This window comes from Bacillus rossius, chromosome 11 (assembly GCF_032445375.1).
Source record: "Bacillus rossius redtenbacheri isolate Brsri chromosome 11, Brsri_v3, whole genome shotgun sequence".
Taxonomy (NCBI): domain Eukaryota; kingdom Metazoa; phylum Arthropoda; class Insecta; order Phasmatodea; family Bacillidae; genus Bacillus; species Bacillus rossius.
In genome coordinates, this window is record NC_086338.1 from 12558525 (window position 1) to 12568001 (window position 9477).

Genomic DNA, 9477 nt, shown 5'->3' on the forward strand with positions numbered 1-9477 from the left:
AACGAAAAAAAAAACCACAAATGATGACAGCACAAAAATATTGAAACCAAAAAAAAATTCAGCACAACAGTCAAAACGAGACAAAAACACGACCAAACGAAAAGACGAAACAAACACAACAGTTTTCTAAAACAGAAACAAGCGACCTTTCGGGAACTAATATCTGCTCCCATCCTCAGGCAGAGACGCACATGGTACGGAAACACAGGTGCGACACAGAAGTTTTTCAATGACATCAGGCACAAACAGTCTGTGATGTTTTCGTTGTATTGTCCATATTTATTTTTATTTTCCTTACTGGTTTAGACTGTGTTCGAATAAATCTGACTTGGTCTTGTTGTTCTTTGGAAATTATATTTCTGTTTTTAATATTTTATTTATTTATTTGAATTTCGGAGTTTAATTACATGACTAACAGTACATACAAAACTGCAATGACTTATGTATAAATTACTTCACTAAATCAAAATTCCCCATTGCATTTAACATTCAAAGAACGTATAACAACCATGTGTATACAATCGAGGCTATGACTTGTGTTCGCTCTGAAAAATATTGTTCCAATCGGAACCAAGTTTTAGACAGTGTATATGGGTGAATATCGTACTGATGTTTAATAAATGCTGCTATCACGCTCGCGTCCGTAATTTTTGTTAAGTAGGCCTAGATTTTACTTCCACGAAATGAAGCCAGCTTTTGATGGCATAATTACACCCGGGAACAACCGATTTGTTTAAAGCATTATAAATCTTAGTCTGAATGCTCGGTTCCCACGCTTTGTTATAATAAGTCCTATAGCATCGATCATACAATTACGTATTCCTGTAGCTGTCTCACCAGATGCGCAAACCTAGCATGAGTTTTCAAGAAATGATATAACCACAGAACATTTTTGAAAAGCAGCATAATTATAAATCAGCCCCTTTGGATTACAGTTATTATATTGAGGAAAATACATTTTGTGGGAACATATTTATTTTTGCTGCAACCAATAAATAGTTCGTGACTAAACAAATGTAGCACTAATGAACAGTTCAGTGACTGAGTAAATATTATCAATGTTACATATCATCAACAGCGTACCAAGCTGCTAAGTTGGTCGATATTGTACGATTAGCCGCGCCTCAAAGCTTAGTCATGTCCCGATTAACAATTTCGTGTTATTATGATTGTGTTTTGATGCAGTGTTTCCATATCGCACCATTTGCTGAAGACGAAGCTGAAAAAGAAGAGTTCTCTTTGTCAGGGTTTGGTTTTCTCGATTCATCGACATCACATATTGCAGGAGTCAGCAAGACATATGGTGTTAAAAAACATGTATTGGCACCCTTACAAGAAGAATTGCCATATCTCATTGTAGAAGTGTTCAACAATATTTTTGTTTTAAATTGCAGCATTTTGGAACAGATGTTGAAACTTATACAATTTTTATTTCTATAAATTTAGCAATATTATCTATGCATGCAGAAAAAATTATTTTTTCTTTATTTATAATACTTCGCAATGAAAAATCAAATACATCAAGTCACGGTTAGGTTTTTGAAGGCCTTCTAGGTTTATTATATATATATTTAAATGAAATTATTTACATTAAAAAGATTAATGGATATTATTGTTGGCAAAACAGTTCACAATTATACTGACAAATTGGGACGTCGTTTGACTAAATGGTTTTTGATTTATAGCGAGTTGAGATGACAGATTTTTTGATGCGCGTGAGCATGTACTGCACGCGCAAGCAACTGACGATCAAAAATAGCGGACGCGCATACACACTTCTTGCGCCTTATCCATCTCAGCTACGCCACAGGACGAGATCGCTCCCCCCTCCCCTCGCCAGAAACCCTTCATGTTTTGCTCTTCATAAAGGCCCAAGCCAACCCCAACTGCTCTAGCTAGACACAGTGGCGGCAGCATATCCTGCTTATTTGACAGCAGCTACCCAGCTACGACAGTGCCCTCTATGAGGATATGCTAGAACTGTTTGCTAGGCTTTTCCGTGACCTCGGTGGCTCCTCCACGATTTTGTCATTTCCTCCTTCCATCTCCGGCCTGTCGCTCACTCTTAAACAATTTTTTGTTGTGCCCAGTGTTTACACAATGGGCCGGTTACCGTTAAACCACTGTGACCGGGGGTGAGGCGGGGAGGGGGAAATCTAAAAAATCGAATTGGACAAGTATCGTTCATGGGAATTTTTTTTTTTCTTTTTTCAACTATTACCATGCACAATTACATACCTTCCTTCCACACTTTCAAGACGGTGGGGTTGTTCGCCAAGGCACCGTAAACTTGAGACCTACGAATGCATTACATACCATACACAGATTAAAAAAAAAAAAAAATTTACACTTCACTGTACATAATTCTTAACACTACTTTACAACTACTAAGTTGAAATTTTTTCACCAGGAGAGCGCGAACGCAGTCCCGACTACCAAAAATTACGCGCCCGAGTTACCCACATTTGGGGTAATCGCAGAGGTCAGCTCAACCGAAGTGCAAGGGAAGAGCCTCACCTTTTTTTTTTTTTTTTTTTTTTGTGTGCATGTTCTGTGAGGACTGTTAAGGTTTATTTCTAAATTGGGTGAGCTATGCCCGCGTAAAGCACAACTAGCTTGGGATGTCATGAATAATTTATTTGCTAGGATTCCTAACTATGTCGGGAGACTCTTAGTCCCGACTTATAACTTACCATTAATGTTTACGGAGACTCTTTTGATTTGCCAAATAGAGTTTGCTCCGGGGGTTCATTAGTGCTTAGGGGAGGGCGCAAGTAGGAAACGGGAGAGCCCCGAGAAAAACCCACAATTTATTGGGAGAAAAAAAGTGACCAATTTGGGAATTTGCATTCGGCCTAGTGCCATTTATGGGGCGCATTGAAGATGCAGGGAGGACTGGGTGGCCTCATTATGGCACATTCCCTTCATGGCTGCCTCATTTTGGAATTTTCCATGTATTTGTGCTCCAGGGACAGGAGCTGCTGCAGGTGGTGTGGCAGCTGGCGACAGGCGGCAGCACAGTCGCTGTGGCCGGGCGCCCGCGTTCAAGCAGGTGGCGAGGCCGCGAAGCTCTTGGAGACCGCGCGGCCATCGCTGTGTTTCTCTGCCGGAGGGGGGTGCTGGCGGGCCTCGCCTGCAGGGCCGGGTGGCCCCCGGCGCGTTCCTCGCCAGCTCCAAGACTTTTTTAAGGGGGGTGGGGAGGGTTGGCGGGCCACGATTACAGCGCCCTTGCGGGGCTGTTTCGTGGTACGCCAGCATCTGTACAGCGAAGGGGTGGCGGGAGTGTTATACAGACGGGGAGTACGATGAAGGAGGAAGGGGGGTCGATGAAGGGGGAAGGGGGGGTCGATGAAGGGGGAAGGGGGGGGGGGTCGGCGGTCCACGTCACAGCTCCGCAGAGCGGCCACGTGTTCCGCCTACATAACGATGGATGAGGGGGCGGGGGGGTTTCCGCTCTCACGGCGCTGGCGGCGAGGGCCCGGAGATTTTACACAACGGGCCGGTCACCGTTAAACCACTGGGCGCGGGGGTGAGGCGGGGAGGGGTGGAAAGAAAAATTTGCGCACACGAGTTCGCATTGTTTGCGGCGCACTCATGACACTGAAATGAAAAAGCATGATTAAGGGACGTGGTGTGTGGCGTGGGGGGGGGGGGGGGGGGGGGGAGTCCACACGCACGCACAACGAAGCACGGAACACTTTCGCCGGGACCCTCCTTTACACACCCGGCCGGTTACCGTTAAACCCCTGGGCGCGGGGCGGTGGCGGAGGGGGGGAGTCGTTGGCTATGGTGCTCGGAGTGAGTGTTGGCGCTGGTGCCACGGAGTTTGGCGGCGCGTAGCCCTACACACTGTCACGCAACTATCACCTAGGCCGGCGAGGGCGGTCCTGTAGGTGATAGGTCGTGAAAGGGGGGACACGACAATTCAATATTGGTTCTCCCAGGGCACACACGAGTGGGTTGCGGTGTCCGGGGAGGGAGCGGGTGAATCTGGCCACCTGGTGGGCCACGATGTCGGCGATGGGGGCGATCCCTGCGTCACGGGTTAGGACATGGCGGGGGGTGTTACGGGTCCGGCCCAGTGCTAGGCGAAGGGTGCGATGTAACAGGGAAACACAGGCCTGAGGTGGGTCCTCTTCGCATGGCACCATTGTACATACGCAGGAGGAGCAGCCTGGTGTCACTGTCGAGGGGGGAGGTGGGTTTCAGCACTGTAGCCAGGGCGAAGAATACAGCCCTGGCCTTGCCGCACACGCGCACCAGCTGGCCAGAGTAGGTGCGCCGGGAGTCGAGCATGACCCCCAGGTACACTATTTCCGGCAGCCACGGAACTTCGCAGTCATCCGGGAGGAGGCTGGCCCGGTACTCCTCTCTCTTCCTGCTGCAGAGGAGTGCCTGTGTTTTCCCCGTGTTTATCGCTATCCCCTTGGCGGTAAAGAAGGCATTCACTCGCAGAAATGCCGCCCTGAGCTTGTGGCACAGTTCGGGCTCAGTGTGGGGGCGGTGCAGAGTATCGCTGTATCGTCCGCGTACAGCGATAGCTTCGCGCCAGGGGGCGACGGGATGTTCCGGATGAACAGGGTGAAGAGCAGGGGACTCAGGATCGACCCCTGGGGGACCCCCGCGCGAATTGTCCTGGAGGCCGACGAGTCCTCCACCTGTAGACGAAATGTTCGGCCCACAAGGAAGGACCGGAGCACTCGCAGGAGGGTGGTGGGGACCTCCATGGCCATCAGTTCTGTTACCAGGAGGTTTTTGCCGCACCCAGTCGAAGGCCCGCGCCAGGTCGATCAGAACCAGCCCCCCTACTCGCTTCTTCGCCAAGCCTTGTTCAAGCACCCTGGTCGCCCTGGCGATGGCGTGGACGGTGGAGTGCTTAAGCGGGAACCCGAATTGGTGATGGGGAAGGAGCTGCCTCTTGTCGGCATGGAGGTACAGTCGCCTGTAGAGGAGCTTCTCGCAAACCTTGGACAGGCAGCTGAGGAGAGTGATGGGCCTGTAAGAGGTGGGGGTCGGGGGGTTTGCCGGGTTTCGGCACCGGGATAATGGTGGCCTGCTTCCAGCAGGTCGGGAAGTGGCCGAGCAGAAAAATTGACTTTAATCACTCTGGTGAACAGGACAACAGCTTTGAAGGGGAGGTTGGAGATGACAATGTTTGGGATTTTGTCCGGTCCTGATGCGGTCTTCAACTTCAGGGACCGGAGTAGTTTCCCTAGTTCCCTGGGGGTGACCAGGGTAACGTCTGGGCGGGGAGGGGGGGGGGGGAATACCAACTTCGATGCCGCGAACCTCTGTTCCCCATCACTGTCGCTCGAGTCGGAGAGATCTGCGCATCCTCTTCGCGGAGTGTAGAACTCGTTGCTAACTGTGGCCAGCGCCTCCACCCTCTCGTCGGCCATGTGCCGGAGCACTCCGCCGGACTGCAGGGGGGGAATGACAGTGGGCTTGTCCCTGAGGCGCAGCACGCACGTCCAGACCTGGTCCCTGTTGTGCGTGACGGCCCTGAGCCTCGCTATGTCATTGCTCGCCTGCCATTCCCTGAACTTGCGCCTGCAAGTCCGGCGCAGCACACGATAAAGGGCGTCGTATATCGGGAGGCGGGTGGTCTGCCAGCGACGCCGGGCCTGGTTCCTGACGCTGAACAGGGCAGCCAAACGCCCGGGAAGGCGCGCCCGCTCCGCGTGGGCCGTTTGAGGGGAATGGCTGCCTTGCCGGCCTCCTTGATGAGCGCAGACAGCGCGACAACCGCCCTGTCAAGGTCATCAGGGGTGGGGAACCGGGGGGCGGGAACGCTTCCGGAAGCTGCCTGCCGAGCATGCACCTGGCCCGCCGCGGCGGTGCCAGCTTGCTGCGGCGTTGCCAAGCCTCGGCCGCCGTGCCTCTGCGCACCCAGGTCCGGGAAGTCCGCGCCCGCCCTGTTAAATTCGCGGGCCGCCCGCGGACCAGAACTGCGTGCATGCTGTTGCCAGGCTTCATACGCCACATGCCTGGGGCAGTCCACACTTCCACCCAGGTGGGGGCCCTTGCAGTTGGGGCAGGTTGGGGGGACCGACCTGTCGACTGGGCAGTCTCGTGACCAGTGGCCACCCGAGCACTTGAAGCACACAGGGGACCTGTGGCAGTCCCCTGTGTTATGGTTGTATTCCTGGCAGCGCCGACACTGCAGGGGGCCGCGGGGATTGTGTTTGGTCACAGAGACGGCATACATGCCCAGGTATCGGAGTTTCAGCAGGTCCCCCGTCCTTCTATTCCCCTCCAGGGTGATGTGGAAGTGCCTGAACTTCCTAGGCTCATCCCCACGCCGCTCTATTTGCCTCACCTGGCGGACCTCGTATCCGAACTCCTCCAGGTCGGACCTGATTTCCTCTACCGGCATGTCCGCCGGCAGATTTGAAATGACCACATTCCCATTCTTTGTGCCTGGGAATCGGCGGGTGAACGGCTCTGCCTGAGCCGTAATCAGGTGCTCCAGGAGCTTCTCGTGTTGTACACGGGAGTTCGGGAAGAATGTCGTTTGCTGCCCGGAGAGCTTCACCAGGAAGTCCCCCAGGTGGGCGCGCATTTCGCGCAGGCGGGACGCGAGGATGTCCGCCTGGCAGTAGATGGGCGGGGTTCTGGGTCCGCGGGCGCCTTGCGGCACGTTCGGTGTCGTGGTTGGAGCAGTGGACTGCCGCGGGGCCTTCTTCTGAGTGGACTGGTCAGAATGGTCTGTGGCGGACTTTGTCGGGCGCTTGCGCTTTCGACACTTCACTGTCTCGAAGTCTGTGTCCGTTTCACACATGGAGTCGGTGTCCCCCAGGTTCGACAGGGAGTCGAACCTGTTGGACAGAGGAACAGTGGGCGAGACGAGGCTCCTTGCGTCGTCAGTCATATCAATGGGTCGCGGTACGCACGCCGACGTGCTGGCCTGCGACGATTGGCCGTACAATGTAATTTGCCCCACAGTTTTGGTTGGGGTGTGGGGCGGTCCTGTCGGTGGTGCAGGAGGTGGCATCGGCACATCAGAAGTTGTTGGAGAGGCATGGGCGGGGGCTTGGGTGGGCGCAGGGCCAGGTTGGGTTCCAAGTCCCAAAGCCGCGCGCTGTTGTTCCACAGACATGGCCTTATAACTCTCCAGCCGCTGTGAGGCCTGGATAGAATGCCGGTCCATGTAAGTTTTCAGGTCTGGTTTCCCCGTGGATCGCGTTTGGTGAGGCGGGGAGATCGGCAGGGGCAGCCGGGACGCCTTGGAGGGCGTCTTCGGGCGAGATGACGACATTTTACCAGTCGGCAAATTTAATAGTTCGCGGCACGCAATGTCAGAGGAACACTCATTGTTTGAATCGGGAACGGTGCGGTTCACTTCCAGCACGGCGACACAGGACCCACTTGCCAGTTTACACAGTCCAGTGGTTCCCGTTAAACCACTGGGCGCGGGGGTGAGAGAAACGCCTCGCGCGAGTGACTTAAACACTCCACCAGTTACCGTTAAACCGATGGGTGCGGGGGTGAAGCGGAGCGGGGGGGAAACGCCGCGCGCGAGAGTTTTACACACACCCCCGGTTAATGTTAAACCAATGGGCCCAGGGGTGCGGCGGGGAGGAGGCGCATCGCGCGACCGTAGCGCAGCTCTGTCGGCCACAGCTGGAACTACTACGAGTTGGGGCCAAGAGTTTACACAGTCCCGCGGTTACTGTTGTTTCACGGGGCACGGTGGTGAAGCGGAGGGGGGAGGAAGTAGTTCCGTCTGCCAGCACTGCGCGCAGCACTGGGGAGGATCAATACTCACACTCGATCGCTGCCTTCTGCTTCACGCGTCGTTCCAACTGATTCTAATGGGCATATATGCGCCGAAAAATTTATACTGGTAAAATAACTGGGGGAGCCACTTGCTTTATCAGGGTAGCCCCTACGCCAGGTAACTATGCTGCACAGTGTTTCGCTTTTTTATTTCACTTGGAGCTCGGACCACCTCATCAACGTTTTTTGAGGTTATGTACTTCTACCTCCGAAACAGCTCTTTCCCCAGACATAACACTCCCGTGCCAGTTCATCACACAACATGAGAGTACACACCAACAATGTAATACAATTTCTTCCTACAATTGCCCGTTTCTACTCGCACCTCGTTTCCTTTGTTTCTGTACCCACTGCGACGGTCGACCGCTACGTGCATTTGGTTACCCCGTTTGCCGCGTGGCGGCACTCTGGTCGTCGCGTCCGCCTCGGCAAAAAGGCGGGCACCAAAAAAAAAAAGAGAGGGGAACTTTTTTCCATTAGCAACATACTTAGGGTTTCACGAGATATCGAGTGCCGTGTCCCACGAGGCGATTTTCGGACGATTCGCGGCTTCAGGCTGCACGACCGTACACTATTTTCACCATTAGTGGTGGTCCGCACATTTTTCCTATATAGTCCGGATTTTCAAAGTTTCAACCGTGCTCTGGTTTCCCTTTAAACGCATAAATCTTTCGTCTTTTACTAAAGATTTCCGTGGAGGGGAACATTTGATGAGTCTTTAAACAATTTTTTTGTTGTGCCCAGTGTTTACACACTGGGCCGGTTACCGTTAAACCACTGGGCCCGGGGGTGAGGCGGGGAGGGGAAATCTAAAAAATTGAATTGGACAAGTATCGTTCATGCGAAATTTTTTTTTCTTTTTAAACTATTACCATGCACAATTACGTACCTTGCTTCCACACTTTCAAGACGGTGGGGTTCTTCGCCAAGGCACCGTAAACTTCAGACCTACGAATGCATTACACACCATACACAGATATGAAAAAAAAATATCTACAACTTCACTGTACATAATTCTTAACACTACTTCACAACTACTTAGTTGAAATTTTTTTCACCGGGACAGCGCGAACGCAGTCCCAACTACCAAAAATTACGTGCCCGAGTTACCCACATTTGGGGTAATCGCAGAGGTCAGCTCAACCGAAGTGCAAGGGAAGAGCCTCACCCTGGGGGAACCTCCTGCTTGATCAGGGTAGCCCCTACGCCAGGTAAGTATGCTGCGCAGTGTTCGCTTTTCTATTTCACTTGGAGCTCGGACCACCTCATCAACGTGTTTTGAGGTTATGTACTTCTACCTCCGAAACAGCTCTTTCCCCAGACATAACCCTCCCGTGCCAGTTCATCACACTACATGACAGTACACACCAACAATGCAAATACAATTTCTTCCTACAATTGCCCGTTTCTACTCGCACCTCGTTTCCTTTGTTTCTGTACCCACGGCGACGGTCGACTGCCGCGTGCATTTGGTTACCCCGTTTGCCGCGTGGCGGCAATCTGGTCGTCGCGTCCGCCTCGGCAAAAAGGCGGGCACCATAGCACAGTCAAATGGGGAACTTTTTTCCATTAGCAACATACTTAGGGTTTCACGAGATATCGAGTGCCGTGTCCCACGAGGCGATTTTCGGACGATTCGCGGCTTCAGGCTGCACGACCGTACACTATTTTCACCATTATTGGTGGTCCGCACATTTT

The 9477-nt window shown here is 52.5% G+C and overlaps 2 non-coding genes and 1 pseudogene across 2 annotated transcripts; 1 reads left to right on the forward strand and 2 right to left on the reverse strand.

Annotated features, from left to right (window-relative positions):
* Nucleotides 1–2406: 2406 nt before the first annotated feature.
* Nucleotides 2407–2557, reverse strand: LOC134537132 (U1 spliceosomal RNA; annotated as a pseudogene).
* Nucleotides 2558–8417: 5860 nt separating this feature from the next.
* On the forward strand, nucleotides 8418–8539 carry LOC134537151 (U5 spliceosomal RNA). Its single transcript, XR_010075962.1, has one exon. It is a non-coding gene; the product is annotated as a U5 spliceosomal RNA (small nuclear RNA).
* A 296-nt stretch (nucleotides 8540–8835) lies between these two features.
* On the reverse strand, nucleotides 8836–8998 carry LOC134537125 (U1 spliceosomal RNA). Its single transcript, XR_010075941.1, has one exon. It is a non-coding gene; the product is annotated as a U1 spliceosomal RNA (small nuclear RNA).
* Nucleotides 8999–9477: the final 479 nt, after the last annotated feature.